Source organism: Ambystoma mexicanum, chromosome 3q (genome assembly GCF_040938575.1).
Source record: "Ambystoma mexicanum isolate Mex_15411 chromosome 3q, UKY_AmexF1_1, whole genome shotgun sequence".
Lineage (NCBI taxonomy): Eukaryota > Metazoa > Chordata > Amphibia > Caudata > Ambystomatidae > Ambystoma > Ambystoma mexicanum.
The window spans coordinates 854,653,392-854,673,433 of NC_090926.1; the positions used below are offsets into that span (position 1 = coordinate 854,653,392).

Here is a 20,042-nt window from a genome sequence, read left to right on the forward strand (position 1 = left end):
AATGCTAAGGTTGAGTTGGTTTTGGAGAGAGATAATCAACAACGGGTCAACCCTTATAACATTGGCTTCAAATCTACAATATTGACAGAGTGCTTTGCTGGAGAGTTCAACGGGGGTGAACTTTATAATGTCTTGGTGGTGACATTTTGGGTCTTTCAGAACTGGAATGTGGGGTCGTTGGGGAGGGAATAGTGCAAGACAAATACTTATGTTAAAATGCCTTCTGCAGGGGTGAACACTGAGGCATTGTCCCCGAATATAATCTGTCTGACTCTCAATGTTCAGGGACTCAATTCCCCAATTAAGAGACGAGCACTGTTTCATCGGCTGGCTACGTACAATCCTACAATAATGTTTCTACAGGAAACACATCTGTTGCCAGCGGATGAATTTCGCCTGAGTGACAAACTCTACCCAACCAGACTCTGCGCCTCTTCTGGGACAAAGAAATGTGGGGTAGCTATACGTTTCCGGAAGGGGACCCCAGTAACAATACATAGAACCTGGTCAGACCGGGGAGGAAGGTATGTTCTAGCGATAGCCACATTACATGGTAAGCGGGTGACCCTTTTATCATTGTATGCGCCAAATGTTAATCAACACCAATTCTTTGCCAAGGTATCGAGAATGTTGAATGAACTCGCTGAGGGAGACCTCATAATCGGGGGTGACTTTAACGCCGTTATCAACCCGATAGAGGATAAGTCTCTCCCCCCAACCCTGACAGATAAAAAGAACTTCCTGGCCCTGACCTCCCTTCTCAGGGAACATTCACTGATTGAGGGATGTAGATTTTTTCACCAGGGGGAACGGGATTATACTTTCTTTTCTCCCGTACACAGAAGATTTTCTAGGCTGAACATGTTTCTCCTTTCTGACGCCCTCATCCCCCACGTCACGGAAGTGGAGATCCTCCCCAAAGCTTTATCTGATCACGCCCCAGTATTGTTTTCCATGTTTACGCCTGATATGCTTCCAACGCCTCCTCGAACCTGGCGATTGAATGAATTTGTGTTACTAGAGCCTCGGGCCCGCTCCTGCATTGCTGATTGTATAGAACAATATTTTGCAGAAAATGACACCGGAGACCTAGAATATGCGATAGTGTGGGATGCTGCGAAGGCGGTCATTAGAGGTCAGGTCATAACCCAAACAATTGAATGGAATAGAGTCCATAGACAGACCCAAACCCAGTTAGAGGTATAACTCCATGAAGCGGTAGAGGCACACAAAAGGAAACCCTCTAGACGGGCATTTAGGGAGGTTCGCACAGCACAGAAAGCCCTGGAGGCCCACCATATGAGTCGAGCAGCTTTAGGTATAATGCGCACAAAACAGTATTACTATTCCAAGGGGAATAAAGCGAATCGTTTGCTGGCAGCTAAACTCAGACAGCAGACAAAGCGTAATCGTATAGATTCCCTTAAAGATACAGAAGGGAGACGGGTTTTCACTGAATCAGGGAAGCTTCGGATTGCGGAGGAATTCTTCAGAAACCACTCAGTTGCCCACGTCACTGACCCGCAATTAGCCAGAGAATTTATTCGGAAAGCTGATCTCCCACAGTTACCCTGGGAATTTCGCGAGTCCCTGGAATCCCCAATAACCCGAGAGGAAACAGAGAGAAAAATCCGCTCCCTCCCATCAGGGAAGGCTCCAGGGCCGGATGGCTTCACCAACAAATTCTATAGGACCTTTCGGGCGGAGCTGGCCCCGCACTTAACAAAATTGTTTAATTCAGTATGGGGGCGGGAGTGGTTGCAGCATCTATGGCGGAATCAGCTACAACGCTGGTATTGAAACCTGGGAAGGATCCTACTGATTGCTCCTCATATAGGCCTATTGCCCTTTTAAACACAGATTCTAAATTAGTAGGGAAAATAATAGCGAACCGCCTAAGCCCAATCCTCCCATCATTGATAAATAATGATCAGACAGGCTTTATATATAACCGTTCCACCTATGACAACATATGCCGAGTCATCAACCTAATTGCCCTCGCCCAAAAGATCCCCGGGGACTTATCTGTCCTATCCCTAGATGCTCACAGAGCTTTTGATAGTATGTCGTGGGGATATCTGGAATTGGTGCTAGCGGGGTTTGGTTTTGGACCAGAGTTCTCCAGATTAATACTCTCAAATTTTCGAATTCCTTCGACTAAAACTAAAGTTAATAAGAATTGGACTCCCCTTATTCAATCAGCCAAGGGTACGAGACAGGGCTGTCCTTTATCTCCATTGATATTCGCCTTGGCTATGGAGCCTCTTGCTCAACATATAAGATCGCATCCAGGTATCCAAGGTTTTGAGGTAGGGGGGCAGTCCCATAAGATTGCGCTTTATGCAGATGATTTACTTTGCTTTTTGCGGGATGCCCCTCACACACTCCCGCCCCTCTTAGGTCTCCTAAATCAATTCGCCGAGATATCGGGCTTCAGGACAAATCCCGCTAAATCAATAGGAATGCCCCTGACTGAAGACTTAGATAGACTAGAGGAGCTGCGAACACTGACGAACTTCCCCTGGTCTCCAACGGAGATTTCATATTTGGGGGTAAAACTGACCCCAACATATGCAGGCCTCTACAGAGCGAACATTCCCCCGCTACTTACAGAATTGAAGCAATGGCTACAGCGATGGGATTCTCAGGAAATCTCATGTCTCGGCCGTATTAATGCGGGTAAAATGACACTTCTCCCGAAACTATTATATGCCTTTCATTCTTTGCCAATAGCCATCCCAGAATTCAAGCTTATAAACCTCCAAAAGGAGATATATCGGTTTATCTGGAAGAGGAAGAGGCCGCGTAGCCCTGGGAAACTCTTGACAAGGGGAAGAATGTTGGGGGGCCTGGGCCTTCCCTCGATACCACGTTATTACAAAGCGGCGCAGACGGCGATAATGCTTTCTTGGAAGGGCGCTCCGGACCCACCCAAATGGCTGGAGATAGAGCAGACCGCTTCCGCACTCCCTTTGACTCACCTCCCGTTTCTACAAAAAGAAGCACGTAATTTTAAAACTGGTCTCTTGCCAACCACCTTGTCCACCCTGAAGTGTTGGGAAAAAAGAACGATCCCGGAGGGGTATCCCACTAGGGCTAGGCCCATTGTCCCCTATAACCCAAAACCCTGCCTTCACTCCAGCACTAGCGCCAACAGCGTACCGAACCTGGACTCGAGAAAAACCACTGTGCCTGAGAGATCTATATGTAGACCAGGAACCACTGACTTTCCAGGCATGCAAAGAGAAGTTTGATCTCCCAGAGACGGAACGCTTTCGATATATACAACTGCGCCACTGGCTCACTAATAGGGACATCCGCCGAGCAGCCCAAAGAACCCCTCTCGGCATAGAGTTGAACATTTTTGAAGGACACCAATCCCATAAAATATTGCTATGTTATAAACTCCTGGAGAGAGCCACCACAGAGGAGAAGCTCCCATATATGAGAGCTTGGGAGAGAGAGCTGGGCCTGGAGATTTCAGACGAGTCTTGGCAGCGAATCTGGTATCGTCCCCAGACTAGTTCCCGCTGCACCCAAATAAAAGAAAATGCTATTAAAATTAAAATTTGTTTTAGGTGGTATTTCCCCCCCAATAGGCTTCACTCTATTAACCCAGAATATCCAGATACATGTTGGCATGGGTTGGCATGGGTGTGGTGAACGAGGGGACATGGCGCACATGTGGTGGCATTGTGGGGTTATTCAATCATATTGGCTGGAAGTGAGATCTAAAATCAAAGACATCATGGGTTCTTTACTCCCTATGGACCCTAGAGTGTTCTTACTAGGGGACGCCCCGGAAGACGGGTCCTTTCCAATGTCAGGACACAAAGCACGCCTAATCTCCCATTTATTGGTGGCTGCCCGTATCACGAGAGCTAGATTTTGGAAGACAATAGAAGGCCCACACCTAGCGTACTGGTGGTTAAAGTTATGGGAATTGCTAGGCTTAGGGCAGTGGCGGAGGGGAAACTCTTGAGATTCCGGAAAATATGGCGCCTCTTACTAAACTTTGTATCGGATAAGGAACACATGTATTTTCAACCGCAACTCTTAAAGCACTTTATGAATTCTTGAATTGCTGATGATTACATTAAATTTGCAATTGCATGTATTGGTTGAAGAAACGCGGCAGCGGTAACCCATGCCCAAATTACCTATATATTTGCACGCTTGAAGTGGTGGAGATGCAGAAGCAGTAACTGTGATTATGTAATCTGATATCTCCTGCCCCCCAAATGAATTTATGGATTAATCTGGTTTACAAGGAGATGATTGACCCAATTAACTCAACTTCGTGAATAATGCCTTTTTTTTCTCACTTTCTTTTTATTACACACTAAGTGAATGACCGAGAAACTATGAATTGTACACCGTATTATGTAGCGCAATGATTTATGTTGTATACATGGAATGTCGAAGAATTGTTGAGAGGTGAAAGTTTAACTAAGTTGTACAAAATGAATTTTTGGATTGTTAATGGTTGGATCGTTTTTTTTTTTTTACACTGAAAACTAATAAAAAATATTTAAACAAAAAAAAAAAAAATCATGAAATTCCATTCCTAAAATGTAAGTTGTTACATAATGCATAATTACTGTATTGATACTGTAAAACACTGCATCATCTCCATGCGTTACAGTAAAGTTTATGTTAGTGTATCTAAGTTTCATAGTGTCCACTGTATTTCATTTTGTTGGGAAAGATGCATCTTATTGACAAGTGAACACTTTTGAAAATGTACATGATCAAATGCTTTTGTAGGCAAACCTAGTTCTGTAACCTGCAGGTTGCATACAGCTTGCAACTGGGGCTCAACCCATGAGCAAACCCATATTCCGTGAAATTCTGTATTATCACTCTGTTGCTTTATACGAGGTACCCTGCAAGTGAGATGACCACAAAGTACAATATTCCACCTAGTTTGCCCGGTTCTCTGCCTGCTACGCAAACCACTCTGCTTAGTATCTTCTTAACATTTATATAATGAATACACAAAGCGTACCAGATTCTTACACAAAGTAGTGATCAATAGTTCCATCCAGTCTGTGAATCTACAGATCTACTGCAATACCAAACACTGTAGATGACCTCCAGAGTACGCTTTGCTTTATGATTGTATTATAAATTACCACCTGCATCAGACAGCTGGCCAAACTGTTTTCAGAGCCCTTTTTATCATAGGTTTTTATTTGTTTCCATTCAAGCAGCTAACCTTTTACATTTTACAGACACTCATCTATGGCTTGCAAAGTCTTTTCGCCCACTCGCATAGTCAAGTAGATTTTATAAAGGGTGAGTAGCATTTGCAAGAGATGTTTGAAACTTTAATTTAACATTTACTTTGCAGAAAAATGTCAAAGAAAAGTTTCACTATGCATGGTTGGACTCTGGGTGGCAGCAGTGTGCCGAACATACAGTGGGTTTGTAGGGTCATGCACATTTTTAAAGAAATCATATTTTAAATTTGTTGTTCTCCGTTGCTATGGGTCGAGTGCATTTCTCTAGTTAAAGTTTAAAGAATTTGTACGCCTGACTCCTCTCACTAATTTCTTATTTCAGCGTTACGCAAAACTGCTGTATTGTTGTTCATTTCATGTCTTGGGTACAAATAACTTCTGGTGACATTAAAAATATGAGTACAAAACTGCTAATCAAATGAGCCTGTTTGCTAATCATAGATAGTTAAATTAGCAAACTCTGCTAATCATTTTTTGAAAACTAATGTATGCCTTGTTTAGTGTTAGCAACAGAACTACCAGCTGTACATGGTCAGTCAATGCACAAGCTAAGATCAGTGCACTCCTGTAAACTGCACTGGCGGTACACCCAGCCATGCATGGCTGCTATAAAAGTAGTCAGAGATGCAAATGTACGGCAACGCCAATATATCCACCATTTGCACAACCCCAGTATATATCATCTTGAGAGTACAAGTAAACTCCCAGTATGGCCAACCTACTTTGTTCCCAGTTTTGTAACTTCAACATGACTCTACCATAGTCACATTATATTTCCACTTTGCCAATCCTTGTTGCAAGGTGGAAAGTCCTAAATCACTGCTTTGATAAGAAGCCAGTTAGCCCAAAATTTTCCATGATGAATCCTCATCCAAGTCATTATTAGGATCACATTTCGTGAATGTGACCCTGAGAAACCCGTAAGCCTCTCACAGTATGGGTGATCTAAAGGTATCCTGTTCTCCATGTTTGTTTCCCTACACAGTGGTCTGTGCGAGCTCCACTGGCTGGTGGCAGCCTTTTTTCTCTGATCATAGTATGGTACAGTCTGCTGTAACCCAGGAGTGTCCTTACAGTCCAAAAGTACAGCACTGTGTTGTATTATACTGAGTAGGTTATAGATGTTGCATCTGCCTGCTCCTTAGTGCATGGATTATTGTTTCCAGAAGTGGATTTGTCAAGATGCTTGAACGGTGTATGGATTCATCCGGGAATCCAACCCTGGATGGAATGCCCTGAAATGTGTCTGGGAAAATGTGAATTTGGCGACACCCAGTTATCCGATAGCAGCCGAATGTTTGAATTGATGCAACCGTGGGATGGAGATTTGAGTCTGAACTCAGCCTCAGGATTCCTATATAACTGGAGAGTCAGTACACACACCTTTATGAACCTGGTTGTTAGTCCCAAGGAATGAAGGAGCCAACCCAAAATCACAAAATGTAGCACAAGGCAGCTTTGCCGAAAGTTCTTTTAGACCTACCATTAATCCAATAATCTTTTCTTGGATCACAAAGCTATGCCAGTTTTTGCAAACATCGGCCTTCTTCAGCAACCAGCAGAGGACCAGCTGGTAACCATTTCCTTTTGCCCAGCGGCACCAGCAGAGTCATATGTTCCTGAGAATCTATTCCCATATAAGCCTGGTTGCAATCCTTGACCACGATTAAAAAAGTTCAAATGTACTTCTATGCTGAATATGTATTTGTGTTTTCTATGTGAGGGTTGAATAGGTGAACCATTGGATACACACCCAGATTGGCTCAATGAAAGGTTATGTGCTGTGTTGTGGCTGCCTAAAAGCTAACACTCAGGCTTGCTCATGCAGCCTGATGCTGAAAATTGAGACTATAGCATATGTGGAAGAAAATACATTTGTGTTTTTGCGTGTGAAGCACAGAATTAGCAGTTTTAAGGGCAACGGGAAAGCTGCCTCTGTGCAGAAGGAAAAGATAAGGCTGCACTAGGTCAGCAGTTTCTTCTTGTACACATACAAAGAGATGACAGAACATATTGCTATGTTCTACCCCTGGAACAAGGCCAAAACAGCATGAGTGTGCAGTTTACAATAACACATATTCCCATAAAAGCCTATGTATTTTATGAAGAGGCAGACTTTTGCTCGAGCCATTGCAACAGGCAGTCTACCTCGGTATTTACTCTGATAAAGACTGGTTAACCTGACTCTTGTGAAATGTGTTATTGTCAGGAAGCCGGGTTACTAGGAGGTTGCCACCTCAATGCCCTTGGAAAATAAGAATCCTGAACCAAGAAGGCAAGGACACCAGACAATCTAAAAAGAACCTTCTAAGAAGCAGTCCAGATCATCAATTCCCTGCAGAGAACATCTTTCGGCTTCTGCTATAGCCATGGGGCCCACTTCATTGCCTGTCCTGCAACCAGAGAAGCCACCAACCACTGCCTCAACCAGTGAGATGACAAGAAATACTTAATATTCTTTGCCGGTAACTCTTTGTGACCAATTTGAGATGAGCTGTCTAGATGCCTTTACTTGATGGGAACATAAGAAGAAACCCAGAATAAAAAGTTCCAAAATGCAGATTAGGGCAGCTGACTTTCATTGGAACACCACCATTGCTATAATTGTACTTTCAACAAAGGCGTGGTTTAAAACTGCAGAGAAAACATGACATAGGACTTAAACATTTTGATGTAAACATGGTACAAAAACAAAGGAAACCTCTCCACAACATACCGAATGCCAGCCAATGGGCAGTTTTAATAAGCACTTGGTGCAAAAAGTTTAACACTGACAAAGAAAATAACTTTGGGGGAACTGCAAATGCTTACTTTTGATTTCATGTCTGAATAAGAGGACTGTTTTGAATAGACAACATTGCACATTTTATTTGTGTAAAACCATGTTTAACCCGCACTGACCTAGACTGAATTAGACTGCTCCTGCATATCTATTTATGTTCTACAGTGAGTCTACTTACCTGCTTCTGTAAATACCTTTACCTGATACACAGATAACACATTTTTGATCAATACAATATGGGAAGTCCATTTACTTATCTTAAAATGTGATATTATTTTCTGAGGCCGCACATACTCACCTAAGGTTTTTCCTGGGCTGGAAGAATACAGGCATCCTAGGTGATCATAGGACAGTTAGTGAGACCCAAGCCTGCTTAGATTGGCAATGAATGACCTTCTAGAGCACCAAAGACTGTCGCTAGAGAGACTTTGTCCAAAACTAGTATAATCCCAGTTTGCAAAATCCCAGTATATTCTTCATTTGATATTCACAGTTGACACAATCCCACCATATTCCCAATTTAACCATGCCACTATATTCCCAGTTTAGCCAACCCAGATAATTCAACTAAACAACCTTTTTGCAATTTAATAATTCACAGATTGCACAATCCCAAAAGTTGCTAATTTGACAATCCCATTGAACTCCCAGTTTCATAATCCAAGTAGATTGAAAGGTTAAAAGCCCAGTCTATACTCTGTTTACTGAGAATCATTTCTAGTAAACCTCACGTTTGATGGCCCTGGCTAATATAGCTCTTATTAACCGGCTGTAAGAGTAGGTCAACTTTGCGTGGCCGGTTTTTAATGAAATAATGGAGATTGGCATTATACTCCCTTCATGGAAAGAAGCTCTTTGCTTGTCCATCTTCAAGAAAGGCAGTAGATCTGACACCTCAGCCTATCGCCTAATAACGAGGCTTGAATCTGTAGGCTAAGTATATGCAAGTCTGATCTTGCGACAGGTTAGAAACTAGGCTACAGTTCATCATGTTTTAAAAGAGGTACAAATAGGTTTTTGAGAATAATGTTCTACAATTCTTATGACACTAGATGCATTCGTCAAGATACATGTATGAAAAATGAACCCCTAATTGGCCTTTTTAGGTTTTTCTAGAGTCTTTAATACAGCGTGAGTAGTTGCATGTTAAAAAAGTTAAGGGAAAGTGGTTTGCAGACACCTCTTTTAAAGTGTAAAGGTATACATACACACCAGACTATAACAATTAGGTTGGACACAAAAGGTAGTCTTACCAATACAATAGATACAAATGTAGGCATAAAGCAAGGTTGCATGTTCCCCCCTTCCTTTGCAAAATCTATTTGACAGACCTTTTAATATTTTTGCAGTGGCTTTCTACTTTTCCGCCTAGTTTAGGCGCTGATAACATTGCCATATACAACCGGACTCCAATTGATCTTCAACAGGCACTAAATGTACTTGGTCTATATGCCAAGGAGAATCATTTAACAATAAACACCAATAAAACAAAGCAATTGGATATACTCCAAAAATATCTCTGAAGAGCTGAACTCACTCCCCTTGGTGCCCACTGAAACAGCAACTGGAAACAGAGACAGTTTAAAGCATTGGGCTATTCATGGGCAAAATACACAGAACAATGAAGCTGAAATGGATTTAACAAGCAGTGCCACTGAGGCTTTGCCCTCTAACTTTGTTGAGCCATTGAAGAAAATAGGAGATTTCTGGTGTGCGGGCTTAGGACTGCCCAGCGACACCTCCTTGCCTTCAATTTGATTAGAAATGGGTTTGGTATAGCGGAGTACAATAATTAAAATCGGGAGGGGATATGCTTTATAAAATTCATGCAAGCCTGCAAATATCTCCTTAAAATGGCCATGTTACAAAATAGACCTAAACATTTTGGTACTTTTAGAGAAATCAATTTAAGACCATTGATTTTGTCTACCTTCCAGAGTAACATAAGCAGTCTAAACATTAGAGCGAAAAGGTGGAACTGGATAAACAAGTGGCTTTTGATTGAAAACAGATCCACCATTCGGCAATACAGGAACCATCCAATGCATTATGGCACTAAACAAAAATATATTCTGCATTTTCCACATACATTTTCAGGACTAATATTTTAAAAATTCAGCCTAAATCTACTGGAAACCATAGAGGTTATGGGTCCTAGAATGGGCATGATAAGATCGAAGTGGACCTGTCAATTATGCAGTAACAAATATGAGCTAGAAAAAATTAAGGAACAAGTTACTTACCTGTAACTGTTGTTCTCCAGCATGGGTCTGGCATGGATTCACATGCTCATGAATATTCCCCGTCGTCAGGCTGGGAATCCTCGGTAAAGAAAAAACCAGTATCAGTTTCGTTTCTGATCTGTCTTTCGTAGTAATAACCAATCACTGGTCTCTGCGTCATACTGACCATAGCCAATGACTGCCCTCTACCTAAGCACCGCCTCTGGCAGCCATCTTCAGATTTGGAAGCACGTGAAGTGGCAGTATGACCAAGTGAAGAGCCGCAGAGGGGTAGGCAGGAGGGTTCGCATGTGAATCCATGCCAGACCCATGCTGGAGAACAACAGTTACAGGTAAGTAACTTGTTCCTTCTCCAGCATGGGGTCTGGCATGGATTCACATGCTCATGAATAAAGAATACATAGCAGTACACACATGCACAACCACGGGAGGTGGCAAAGGCTCAACATTAAGCATCACATAAACTCAACATTAAGCATCTTACCTCCTCACCAGGCTCACCTCAGGCGAACAGGTTGCGCAGCACTGCTTGGCCGACCCTGGACTCCTCCCTGGAATCCCGGTCGACGCAGTAGAATTTCGTGAAGGTGTGCGTCGACCTCCACGTAGCAGCCCTGCATATGTCCAGCAGGGGCACACCAGATAGGAACGCCGTGGTAGCTGCGATCGCTCTGGTGGAATGGGCTCTCGGACGGCCAGGCAGCGGTCGGTTTGCCAACCGATGACAGTACATGATACAGCCGGAGAGCCATCTGGAAATGGAAGCCTTCGAGAGAGCCTTCCCCTGATTGACAGGTCCAAAGTTCACAAAGAGTTGTGACGTCTTCCGAAAACACTTCGTGCGGTCTACGTAGAACTTCAGCGCTCTAGCCACATCCAGCGAGTGCAAAGTCCTCTCAGCCGGCGAGGAAGGCGACGGGAAGAACACAGGCAACACCAAGGGTTCGTTGAGATGGAAGTCCGACGGCACCTTGGGCATGAAGGAGGGGTGCGTCCTGAGCACTACCCTCGTGTCGTGGAAAGTCAAGTACGGGGCCTTGCAGGAAAGGGCCTGGATCTCTCCCACTCGTCGTGCGGAGGTGATGGCCACAAGAAAAGATGTTTTCCACGATAGAAACTTCAACGGGGCCGAGTGCAGAGGCTCGAACGGAGGTCCCATGAGCTTGGTCAGCACCACGTTGAGCTCCCACGCCGGGGCCGGGGCCTTCACCGGCGGGAACGATCTGAACAGTCCCTTCATGAACTCTTTCACCAGACGATGAGACCACAAGGACGTCCGCCCCGTGGTTCTGGTGTATCGGGAGATCGCAGCAAGATGAATCTTGATGGACGCGTGTGCCAGACCAGCTTTGGCCAGCGTCAGCAGGTACGGCAGTACTTGGGGAGCCGTAATCCGTAGAGGGTTAATCTTCTGTGCGTGGCACCAGACAGAGAACCTCTTCCATTTGTGTCCGTAGCATTTAAGAGTCGAGGACGCCCTGGCCTTTGCAAGAACCTCTCTGCAATCGGCCGGTATGTCGTATCCTCCAAACTCTAGCGCTGCAGGAGCCAGGCCTGCAAGTTCAGCGACTTCGGGTCGTGGTGGAGGATGGCGCCTCCTTCCCTGGAGAGTAGATCCGCGTCCGCCGGCAGCTTGATCGGCGGGGACGCTGACAAGTCCAGAAGGTCCGGGAACCATATCTGCCTCGGCCACGCAGGTGCGACGAGGATCATCCTGCACCGTGACCTCTTGAGCTGGTTGACGAGCCGGATTAGCAGAGGCAAGGGAGGGAACGCGTAGAGGAACAGGCCCTCCCAGGGGAACGAGAAAGCATCGCCCATGCTCCTCGTCTGGGGAAACCTGCTGGCGAACCTCCGGCACTTGGTGTTCGTTGCCGTCGCGAACAGGTCGATCTGGGGTGTGCCCCACCGTCGGAAGAGGCGATCCACCAGATCCTGCCGTAGTTCCCACTCGTGGCACGAGCGCAGCTCCCTGCTGAGTGAGTCGGCGATGGTGTTTTTTATCCCTGCCAGATGAAACGGCACCAGAAAAATCCCTTGGGCGACGGCCCAATGCCACAGGTCCTGCGCCTCCTTGGACAGCGCTGGGGACCTGGTTCCGCCCTGTTTCCTGATGTAAAACATGGTGGTGGTGTTGTCGGTGAAGATCCTCACCACCTTGCCCTTGAGGGACGGAAGGAAGGACCTGAGGGCCCAAAACACTGCACGGAGCTCCAGGACGTTGATATGCAGGGACTTCTCCGTCGGGAGCCAGAGTCCCCTTGCGTGCAGATTTTCGGTGTGCGCTCCCCACCCTTCCAGGGAGGCATCCGTGGTCACAGTCTCCTGGTGGGCTGGGGTCTGGAAGTCCATGCCCGCCGTCAGATGCGCGCGGGTGCCCCACCACCGTATCGCTCGTCGGAAACTCTCGTCGAGCTTGATCCTTTCCTCGAAGCTGCCCGTCGTCTGGATCCAGCGCGCATCCAGGAATTCTTGCAACGGGCGCATCCGGAGCCTGCACATGGGAATGAGGTAGATGCAGGAAGACATCATCCCGAGGAGGGACTTGATGGACCTCACCTTGGCCGCGTCGGCCACCAACATCCGTTGCACCTTGCCCAAGATGGTCCTGGTCCTCTCCTCCGACGGGGAGGCCAGAAGGGACACTGTGTCGAGCCTCGCTCCCAGAAACAGTGCGACTTGCGCGGGCACCAGGTGGGATTTGGCGTAGTTCACGGAGAATCCCAGGTCTGTGAGGAGTTGGACGGTCCTTGCCGTGTGGACCACAGCGAGCTCCCTCGTCTTGGCGCGGATGAGCCAGTTGTCCAGGTAGGGGTAGACGTGAATCCCCTCGCGGCGCAGCTGCGCCGCCACCGGTGCGAGGCACTTGGTGAATACCCTGGGTGCCGACCGTAGTCCGAAGGGAAGGGCTTTGAACTGGTAATGACGCCCTTGGACCACCAATCTGAGGAATTTTCGGTGCCCCTTTAGGATGGGAATGTGGAAGTAGGCATCCTCCAAATCCAACGACGATAGGAAGTCTCCTTCCTCCAGCTGACCCAGGACGTGCTGGAGGGTGACCATCCGGTACTTCTGCGCCTTGATGAACTTGTTCAGACGTCGCAGGTCTAGGATGGGGCGCCATCCTCCCGTCTTCTTCTTCACGAGGAAGTATCGCGAGTAGACTCCGGAGCCCCGAAGCCTCTTTGGGACGAGTTCGATGGCGCCCTTTCTGAGCATCGCCTTTACCTCCAGGAGAAGTTGAGGGACGTGAAGTTCTTTCCTGGCCACGGGGGGGACGCGCGGGCACCTTCTTTGAAACTCGAGCGCGTGGCCCCGGGCCAGGGCGTCCAGCACCCAACGGTCGGTGGAGATGGACTCCCACACGCTGACGAAGCCCGCCAGCCGGCCTCCCACCGGGGTGCTTCGGTGGGGGCCCGACCCCACGGCCGGTTCAATCCTGCTTGGACGCGGCCTTGCCGCCTTGACCTCCTTGGCGACGACGGCTGGGTCCGCTAGACTTGCCTCGTCCTCTGTAGGCCTCTTGCGACGACGAGCGGGCCGCTTGACGGTAGGAAGCGAAACCGCCGCCGGAACCTTTGGAGGCGCCCTTGCCTCCGCCGCTCCGAAAGGGCGTACGTCGTTGCTGCAGGACTCCAAGGGCCCTGGCCGTCTCAGTATCCGCCTTGATGGCCTGAAGGGAATCGTCCACTGTCTTCCCAAACAGGTTGTTCCCGTCGAAGGGCATGTCCAGGACTCTGGTCTGGACGTCCTGCCGAAAGTCTGTAGCTTTGAGCCATCCACGACGTCGAAGGCAAACGCCGTTGCCCAGCTGGCGGAACCCAGTGTCGGCGATGTCCGTCGCCACGGTGATGGCGTGGTCCGACGCCACCTCACCTTCCTGCAGGATCTCAAGGGCTTCAGCCCTCTTGTCGTCCGGCAGAAAATCCAGCAGGGGAGCTATCTTGTACCAGAGCTCCCTGTCGTAGCGGGCCACGATAGCCAAGGCGTTGGCCGCTTTAATCGTCGTCGCTGCCGACGAGATGACTCTACGTCCCATAGCATCCAGTTTCTTTCCCTCGCCGTCCGGCGGGGAAGTCGATGTGGAGGCCGCACCCCCCCCCGCTTTCTTCCTGGCTGCCGCGGAGACGACGGAGTCCGGGGTAGGCTGCGCCCGGAGGCATAGGGGGGCCGTGTCCGGGACCCGGTACTTTTTCTCGTACCGGTCTCTTCTAGCTGGCGTCGTGGAAGGGTTCTTGAGGAGGGAAAGGCCCTCATCCCAAATGTCGTCCAACAGAGGCACTGCGAGGACCGTCTTCCTCTTGGCCTCGCGCCGCTGATAAAGGAAGCCTTCCTTTTTCTTCTCCTCAGGGCAGAGTTGGAAAAGCTCGGAAGCCCTGGAGATCATGGAGTGGAAAGATCCGATCTCGTCGGGCGGAGAAGCCCTGGTGGGAGGCGACGACGGAAAATCCTCGTCGTATGCCTCGTCGTCCGTACCCGTCGCTGCCGTGTCAGTCCCCGTATCATCCCCTCGGGTGGACGGGGAGGAGGGCTGGACGGGGCGCGACGGTTGAAAAGGAGGTGGTGGATGGATCCTTCTTTTCTTGGTAGGGGGAACACCAGAAGGTCCCGGTTCTGGATCCCCCGACGGGAGAGGTTCCTCCGTCGGTAACGGTAGCCTCGTCCTTATCTCGGAGCATAAGGACTGTATGGCCAACAAAATGGCTGCCGAGTTGTCTTGCGGCGCTGGCAGAGGGGAATCCGACGGGCGAGCAGGGGCCCCGTCGGTATCCTCGACGATGTCGTCGTCGTCACCTGCGTCGGGGTCCATTCCGGCGGGCTGGCCTTCTTCCACGCCTAGGCCGTGGCTTAAGACCTCGATCAGCTCCTCTTCTGAGGTTGAGGCCGAATCTACGACGACGCCCTGCCCCCCCTTCTTCTTCCCCACGGAGGGTTTCACGGGGGTCCTATCGATGGGCACAAAGGAAGACTCCCTCCGCGGAGGCAGGGAGATTCTGGGCCCTGAGGTCGCCACCACTGGTGTAGCCACCACAGGCTGAGCCAGGGCCGCCGCGACCGTTTCGATAGAGGGCTTGGTCGGATGGATCAAGGCCTTCACCACCTTAGGTGCGCTCACCGCCTTATCCTTGAGGGAGGGGGCACTGCCACGCTCCTCCTCTGCCTTAGAGCTCGACCGGGGCCTCTCCAGGAGCTTCGCCGGGTGCTCGGCCTTCCTCTTACCCGACCCAGAGCGTTGGCTCGTGGTTGATGGTGCCGGGGAGGGTGCGCCCTGCCTGGCGCCCGTAGAGCCCGACCGTTCGGCGCTCCCGGTGCCAGCGGACTCGCGGTGCTTGGCCTTATGTTGGGCCCCCGTCGCCGGGGCGCCCTCAAAGGTCTTAGAAGACCGCTCGGATTTCTTCTTCTTTTCGCCAGACGGGCTCTTACCCTCCAGCCAGTTGGCGAGACGTTGATGGCGGTCCTTCATGGTCCGTTCCGACATGTTGCCGCAAAACGCACAGTCCTTCTCCACGTGCGTCTTGTCCTCATGAAGGCAGTAAAGGCAGAAAGAGTGTTCGTCCTCCTTGAAGACGTTCTGCAGCTGGCATCCAGGGCAGACCCTGAACAGCTTTCCGGGCGTCGAGCTTCCCTTCTCCTGGGCCATCTCCGAGACCGGGCCTGAGAAGCTTCTGGAGTCCTCCGAAGCGTAGCTCGACGAAATCATCACCCTTGAGGGGCACAGATGAATCCGACACGGGTCCCCGTTGATCGGATGTAGGATCGGTGGAGCTTGAGGCTCTTTTGACCGAAAGAATCGAAGTTTTTTTGTGAAAAAGCGCGAAAAAAAGCACTAACGCTCGAGAGCAATAGCACGAGGATCCCAACACATGAACGTGCGGTAAAAATCTGAAGATGGTTGCCAGAGGCGGTGCTTAGGTAGAGGGCAGTCATTGGCTGTGGTCAGTATGACGCAGAGACCAGTGATTGGTTATTACTACGAAAGACAGATCAGAAACGAAACTGATACTGGTTTTTTCTTTACCGAGGATTCCCAGCCTGACGACGGGGAATATTCATGAGCATGTGAATCCATGCCAGACCCCATGCTGGAGAAGCACCTGTTACTGTATTGTTTTTTCATGAATTCAAACACAATGTTAATGCCTTGTAAAAAAAATGTATAGACTCAAACACAATGTTAATGCCCTGTGCTCTGCGTTATTTTGGCGCACAGTGTGTGGATGACCAACAAATAAGTTTGATGTTAGCCCGATTTTGTCTACACATACAAGCAAGGTTGAAGCCACAAGAATGATAAAATGCGATTTGTAAATGTTACTCCTTATATTGCACTTTATTTGGTATGTTGTGCTTTATGAACTGATAGTATTGTAATTATTTTATTCATTTGAATATTGTTTGAATAATTAATTTTGTATTTCTTTAATTTGATAGCATGTAGTGTGCAAGGTTTAATTTTAAGCAAAATACACCTAATAAAAGAAATCACAGTATAATAATAGTTGGAATATGTTGGTATATTGTCCATGCTTGTCAATACCCAGTTCATTTCCATTTTCAAAATAACTCAATATACCCCCCCCTTTTCCTGACACAAACAATTTCTCACGACACGAAAGACAACAGACTAACACCAGAGCCGTTTACCTGACATGTCCCAGCACAATGGTCAGGCAAAGTCAGGCAATTGACCAGAATCACACACACCTAACAGCCCTTTCCCTTCACCACAGGGATAAAAGGTGGAACACGAGAGCACACTACGAGCAAGGCAAACCGCACAATGAGGCAGCTATTCCAGGCTGGCAGTTGAAGAGGATGAGAAAGGTGACGAGAACCAAAGGGTTGACAAGGAGAGAAGCAATCCTGCCCTTTTCGAGCCATCCCACGATGCTCCAGTGAAAGGAAGCATAAGACCGCGTAAAATAGCCAGCGAATGAGGCAGTAGATGTCAACGGTACACAGAGCCCTCCTACACTGATAACCAGGACAGGGAGAGACGCTAGATACAGTGGTACCGTCCTTGACTTCAAAGACAAGAAAAGCTAAGCCATTCATCACAGCCGGTGAGACGAAAGGAAAACCGATAAGAAACCGAACTCTGTTGAACGAAAGTTTTGAATGGAAAATTAAGGGAAAAGACAAAGAACTGTTAACACCTCAGGGGAAAGCCAGCTGCAGAAGGGTCCGGCACCACGTGGGTGCTCACTCGATAGACTCTGGTTGATTCCCCTATTGTTGAAACTACTGATACCAGAAGGTCTTATGAAAGCCACAAGGAAATGTTCGAAGTGGTAATACAGGGGTCTAGCAAGAGGTGAGCAAAATTGCAAAAGGCTCTGTAGAGCATGCCATTTTAAAAAAACCCGAATTTATTGCTGCTAAATTGTTTAATGTTTAACTGTATTTACTGTTGCTAATTCTACAACATTACTCAGCCACCAGCTGTTAGGCACCTCGGCCATGCCGTGTGCATTGTTATTTACTCCATTTGGAGTTGTTTGTTCAGGACACGGCTCCTTGCGCAGTCCTCTTTCTGTCTTTTCTGAGGGGGTGGGCTTAGCCTCCCTCCCCTCCACGCTCCGGCATTAGTACCGGGCTGGTTGCTGTCATCAAGAGAGGTGAGGCGGCTCTGTAGAGCATGCCATTTTTCAAAAACCGGATGTATTGCTGCTAAATTGTTTAATTTTTAACTGTATTTACTGTTGTTAATTCTACAACATTACTCAGCCACCAGCTGTTAGGCACCTCGGCCACGCCGTGTGCATTGTTATTTACTCCATTTGGAGTTGTTTGTTCAGGACGTGGCTCCTTGCGCAGTCCTCTTTATGTCTTCTCTGAGGGGGTGGGCTTAGCCTCCCTTCCCTCCACGCTCCGGCATTAGTACCGGGCTGGTTGCTGTCCTCAAGAGTGGTGAGGCTGCTCTGTAGAGCATGCCATTTAAAAAAAAACGAATTTTATTGCTGCTAAATTGTTTAATTTTTAACTGTATTTACTGTTGCTAATTCTACAACATTACTCAGCCACCAGCTGTTAGGCACCTCGGCCACGCCGTGTGCATTGTTATTTACTCCATTTGGAGTTGTTTGTTCAGGACGCGGCTCCTTGCGCAGTCCTCTATCTGTCTTCTCTGAGGGGGTGGGTTTAGCCTCCCTTCCCTCGACGCTCCGGCACTTATGTGTCAGTCCTGCTGTCAGCGCAGCAGACGGGCGCAGCGGGCACGCCGTCAGCGCACCAAAGGCGTGCTTAAGGCAAGCCTGTCTGTGCTCATCCGTGCGCGGAGGAAGCAGGAGGTACCGCAGCTAATTGGAGCACGCGATAAAGCGGGCTGGACCCGACGTAACACTTTGTTATCCTATGCCCCAGCTAACACTAAATGGCCTATAGGTTTTGTGAATGCTTCCACTATTAGGAAGGTAGCACCATCAGCCACACTGCAATATATTCTACTTAATACACGTTCCTTGGTTGCTCATCATTTGCACTGCTATGAGCTTCTTTCCAGTTAGGACCTTGATCTCCTTTTCCTTACTGAAACCTGGCTCAGAGAGACCTCTGGACCAGTGATTGTTCAGTCCCTGCCTGAAAACTACTCTCTAGTTCATGAGGATCATGCCTCTCTCCACCTTGGTGGTGGAGTTGCTTTAATCTATAAGATCCAATATAAGGTCACTAGTATGATTCCTAAGCACTCCTTAAAAATGGAATGCATCCCGGTCCGCATTTTTATCTCGCCTACTTGCACTTTTACAGTTTTGCTGGTCTATCGACCCCCTGGAGCCGATAGTCTATTCTAAACTGAATTCCTGACACTTGTGATGGAACTTCAAACCAAATATCCTGATTTAATCATCATGGGAGACTTTAATCTGCCCATTAATCCCAGTACGGCCAAATTGGTCGCTAAGTTCACCCTACTGATGTCTGACCTGGGCCTCCTTCAAGGGGTCCTCGCTCCCACCCACAGGAGTGGTAATACTTTAGATTTAATCTTTGCTCCCTCCTCCTATGCTGATATGGCTAGTCCTATACCGCTTATTTGGTCGGACCATTTTCTGGTGCCTTTTTCCATTCTTCTATCAGCCTCTCCTACTGCCGAGACAATATTAAGACTGAGGCTGCGGCCATTATGGCTGCCCCAGCTTTGGTGAAGCCTCCTCCTACTAAGGGCCCTTGGTTGTCCTTCCCCCTTTTTTCCAATACTGAAGTTTTATCTGCGAACCATAAACCTAAATCTGCATCTCGTACAGATGCTATACCACTGGTTCTCTTACAAGAAACATCCACTGACTGATCATATTACGTCAGCAGTCAATGATTCATTTACTACAGGAACCATTCCGGATTCCCTTAAACATGCATTGGTAATTCCCTTGCTCAAGAAGCCTTCTTTGGATCCTGAAGTGCTGGCTAACTATCGCCCGATTTCCCTCCTGCCTTTTCTGATGAAGGTTTTGGAGGCGTTGGTATCCCCTCTGCTTTCGAGTTTCTTGCAATCCACTCAGTTCCTTGATGTATTCCAATCAGGCTTTCGCCGGGCAGAGGTACTGAATCTCTTCTTAACTCGGTGATAGATGACCTTATGTGTCTTGTTGACCAGGGCGGTGTCGGAGCAGTCCTGCTTTTAGATCTGTCAGCTGCTTTCGACACCGTCGATCATGCACTTTTGATCTCCCGCCTCTTTGAAGCCGGTATTTCTGGCCAGGTTTTGGAATGGTTCACAACTTTCCTGACCGGTCGCCCTCAATCAGTGTCGCTTCCTCCATTGTGCTCTAC

The 20,042-nt window shown here is 48.0% G+C and overlaps 1 protein-coding gene across 3 annotated transcripts in view; it reads right to left on the bottom strand.

The window, feature by feature from the left end:
• The window catches only part of TRIM25 (tripartite motif containing 25), an 828,971-nt gene that overhangs the window by 531,821 nt on the left and 277,108 nt on the right, over positions 1-20,042 (bottom strand). The window lies entirely within an intron of this gene.